At 43.7% G+C, this 4,827-nt stretch overlaps 1 pseudogene; it reads right to left on the bottom strand.

The window, feature by feature from the left end:
* Positions 1-415: 415 nt before the first annotated feature.
* LOC117389506 (uncharacterized) lies at positions 416-4,342 on the bottom strand (annotated as a pseudogene).
* Between the last annotated feature and the right edge of the window lie 485 nt (positions 4,343-4,827).

Raw genomic sequence — 4,827 nt, 5'->3', positions numbered from 1 at the left:
ATTGTTGGCTGTCCGAGGCCATTCTCAATACTTCCATGAATAAGGGGAATGTACCACACACTAGAACAACAGAAATTAGCATAATCAAGAATACACATGGAAAATTTTCAAAACATTTTTCAAAAAATATGGCCTATACTCTCCTTTTCCTTCGTCTTCTTCTCTTTTCCTTTGTCTTTTTCTCCCCCTTTTCTCCTCCTTCTCTGGAGCCCCAGTGGTAGCAGGTGGTCAGGGTTGCTCCTCAGGGTCACCGTGTCCAGTGATGTCCAGATTTGATCGACTTTCTTCATCCTTCATATGTTTTCTCTTGACAGTGGCATTTATTCGTTCACAACTCCTTGACTTATGATTTGTGGAATCCCAAATTGTGGAAAAACATCAGCAGTTAGGTGTTTGACTACTTTCTTCTTTAAGTTCAGTTTGGTATTTCTGCAATTGCAACTTCACAGTAGCTAGTCCCAACTTTTTTCTGTTCTTCAGTCTCCTTCTTTGTGTGAGGTGGTGGTAATGTTTGTTTGGGCTCCTCACTGAAGCAAGGGAGGGGCAGCTCAATCTCCAGGCGGCCATTGCTGGCTTTCACATATCTCTGAGCCTCCTCGGACACTTGTTGCACAGTGCTGTGCACGGTCACATTGAACTGGTCGATGACGTAAATAAACATATCTACAACAGACTCAAAGACAGGGTTCAGCTGTTCCATATCCAGGGTGGACACTCGGTCTGCAATGTCCTTCACAGCGGTCACCACTCATCTGTATGCTGCGTTCACATTGGCCAAAATACCATCCAGATAGTCAGACTTGATGGAATCGACAAATTCTTGAGTTTTGTCTACAACCGCTTTCAGGGTCTGGCTGATCTTGACCAGCATAGTATCCAGACTCTCCATGTTGTTCACGAAGTCCACCATTTGGTCAGAGATGCCTTTGCCAGTTATTTCGACATTGTCGATGGTTTGACCAACATCGTCATCACATGTCCGATTGGCATGCGCAGCTCCACGGTGCTAAAAGTGTCCACAAAAGCATTGTAGTAGTACTCCATGCTGTCATAGGCAACTTGGATGGTGGTGCGAAGAACTTTAGCAATGCTGGTGGTCAGATCCTTCAGAACAACAGGCAGGGTGGTCATCTCCTCAGAGCCAGGAAGACGGAACTGGGTCTTCCTGAGCACTTTGATGGCAGCATCCAGGAAACTTGGACATTTTTCTGGAACTCAACAATGAAGTTGCGGAAAAAGACGGAGAGCTGGCTGAGCTGGACGTCGTAGAAACAAAAAAACTAACAGAAACAAAAGTACAGGGTTTACAATTACACAAAACAAATCAGTCTCAGAGCTAATTCGAAGGACCCAATATACAAAGGCACAAAGACTAAAAAGGCACAGGGGGCAGGTCCTTTAAAGGTGTGGCTGCCGCAGGTGAAGGCCCAGGATTGGCCGAGCTCTAGGGCGTCGCACCAACACAGGGTCCAGGAGCCAATCAGGTGCCAGCTTGTGAGCAAAAGCTCCAATCAGGAGAGAGCTCTGTCAGATCAAAGCTTCCACAAAGAAGCAGGGATCAGCTGCAGGGACTTGATGTATATGACACTAGGAGCTAGAACAGTCTTGAATCAAAGAGTCTGATTTATTAAAGCCACAAAGAGCCACCTGTCCCTGAGCTGTGTCAGTGTCAGGACATACAACATATTTATACGACACAGATGAGAATCACATGAACCACAAAACCAGTTTAGAGCCGATAAAGGAGCAACAAGGTCAAAACACTTCTCAGGACATAAACACTAAGACAGTGGACACAGAGCACAGCACTGGATCAAAGGTCAAATAGATAAGATACATTTGAACTAAGAGTTAGGAAGAAACTAAGATCTGCAAACCAGTAAGCACGGAAAGTTTATTTGTACAGCACAGTTCATACTCAAAGTAATTAAAAAGGGTTTTACAGAAAAAGAAAGACATTAAAATCACAATACAACAAATCAAAACATAAAAATGATCATAAAATAAACATTAAAAGAGAAGAGGCAGAGTAAAACCCTTTCAGTCAGATCCGTTTGAACCTGGATTTAAACATTGTCAAAGTCGAGGTCTGTGTCAAATTCAGGAAGAATGTTCCAGGTTTGAACTGAAGAAAACTCAAACGCTGATTCCCCATGTTTAGTCCTGGTTTAGTCCTGACTCTGGGACCAGCAGAAGACTAAACCGGGACTAAACCAGGACTAAACACGGGGAATCAGTGTTTCAGTTTTCTGCAGTTAAAACCTGAAACATTCTTCCTGAAGATGTGAGACTTTGAGCCTCGACTTTGACAATATTTAAATCCAGGCTCTCAACAGTTCTTTTTAGATGTGCATATGACTAAAAGGGTTTTATTCTGCACTTTTCTCCTTTAATATTAATTTTATGATGATTATTTGTGACTATTTATGTGTCAGTTTGTTGTATTGAGATTTTAATGTCTTTATTATTCTGTAAAGCACTTTGAATTACCTCGTGTAAAGTGTAAAAATACGTAAAAAGTAGGAAAAAAAGATTCAGTTCTTTAAAAAAAATGATCCGATTCTAACAGTTCAACATTAAGGAACCGTTCAAAAGAGCAGACTCGTTCACGAACGTCACATCACCAGTTTAAACTGATTCTTTTGCCAATCAGGAAGAACAAATCAGGATTTGGTTTGTCATTGTCAAGAATAAGAATATTAAAAACAGAATCACTGAAATAAAAGTATTTCCAGTGAAAAACACTGAGGTAAACTGGAGGGAACGCAGTGACTTTTTCTGACCACTGGATGGTGCCATCGCAGTGTGAAAAGTCCAAGCACTGACCTCTTTCCCCCTGTAAATAATACTGTTGTCATGTGGTGTCCTGCAGGGGGCGCTAATGTTCTAATGTGTTTGACCCTGTGGACCTACAGGGGGTGCTCATGTTCTAATATATTTGACCCTGTGGACCTGCAGGGGGCGCTCATGTTCTAATATATTTGACCCTGTGGACCTGCAGGGGGCGCTCATGTTCCAGTGTGTTTGACCCTGTGGACCTGCAGGGGGCGCTCTTGTTCCAGCAGTTGGACCTTCATCCTGGTGTTTGTGGATCTGTTTCTTTTGGCTCTGGAGGAAAGGCGCCTTATTCATCAGAAAAGTCAAAGTGCAGCAGTTTTGTTTCTCAGCACCACGTCACAACAACTTATAGGTGTTTAAACTTAGACGATATTCCTCTAGAGCAGTTGTCTCCGCGATGACGTATAACGTTTAACAGATCAGATACGTCGCTCAAAAGTAGAGCCACAAGAGAGTGAAAATGAGCCAAAACAAAAGTCTTTGGAGAGCTTTTTAACAACGGGGAAAAGCACAACTGATGAGCCAGAAGAGGAGACTACGACCTCCAAGAAAAAGGAAGATCAATTTAACAGACAACAGCAGGAGTCCTACTTAAAATACAGGTTTGTCTCTACAGGTGACTCTCACGTGCAGAGTCCACTCTGTGTGATATACGGGAAAAGTGAACGAGGCAATGAAACCTTCAAAACTGCTTTGGCACATGGAGACTAAGCACCTGGGATTAAAAGATAAGATTTAGAGTTTTTTGAAAGAAAGAAACAAGAAACAAGTGCAGGGCTCCCACTGATGCGGCGGTATACTGTAGTGAGTTGTATTTTTTTATGCACTTAACTTATTTTTGCCATATTTATCTGCCATGCGTAGATGACCGGTCCGTGAAAATAAAACCTACATTGTTCCGGTCCGTGGTGCAAAAAAGGTTGGGGACCATTGCTCTAGAGAAAACACCTACTGCAAAGCCCACATGTTAATAATCAAAAGGCTGTAGGACAAACCTTGAAATTTAAAATATTGTGTTTTTCCTTTTGTATTTGAGACTCGTGAACAGCAGAAGATCAGACAGAAGAGCACACACAGCTCGTATCATCTCAATACAACAGTTTATTTAAATGGTAGAAGTAAAACAGTCAAGTCATTCCCTTTTACTGGCACCTCTCACATTAGGACTCAGAAACGAGCTGCTGGGCACAAGACACAGCTGGACTCGTGTTTAGACGATTAAAGACCCTGTAATGAGTGTATAAATAAACCCGTCCTGCAGACACGTGTGCACATCAGGTCTAAACCAACGCTAACGACAACGGGAGGTAGTTATGAGCCCTTTATCCTAAAATACAAGAACTGATGGAACTATCTCGGCGTAAAGTTAAAAGTAAAAATAAGTGTACTCACCTAACCAGATGGAGTTGTGGAATATGCCGTTTTGGTAGCTCCAGGTCTGGACCTCCTTCAGCAGCAGCCCCAGAGTCCACAGCAGCGTCCACAGCAGAGTCCAGACCCTCATGACGTCGTCCACAGCTGTGCTCTGCAGATGTGTGAGACGCTCTGTTATATACTCAGCCCCCACAGAGGAGGCACACACACTCTATACACACACACACACCCCGAGGAGGCACACACACTCTATACACACACACACACACACACCCCCACAGAGGAGACACACACTCTATACACACACACACACACACCCCCACAGAGGAGACACACACTCTATACACACACACACACCATACACACACACACACACCCCCCCCCACACACCCCATACACACACACACAGAGGAGGCACACACACTCTATACACACAGAGGAGGCACACACACTCTACACACACTCTATACACACACACTCTACATACACACTCTACATACACACAGAGGAGGCACACACACACACAGAGGAGTCACTCAAGCACACACTCTATATACACACACAGAGGAGGCACACACACACACACAGGCACACCCCCCCCCACACAGAGGAGTC

Source organism: Periophthalmus magnuspinnatus, chromosome 21 (genome assembly GCF_009829125.3).
Source record: "Periophthalmus magnuspinnatus isolate fPerMag1 chromosome 21, fPerMag1.2.pri, whole genome shotgun sequence".
Classification (NCBI taxonomy): Eukaryota; Metazoa; Chordata; class Actinopteri; order Gobiiformes; family Gobiidae; genus Periophthalmus; species Periophthalmus magnuspinnatus.
Note: the sequence above shows the minus strand (reverse complement) of the source record. Positions and strands in the feature narration are given on the sequence as shown.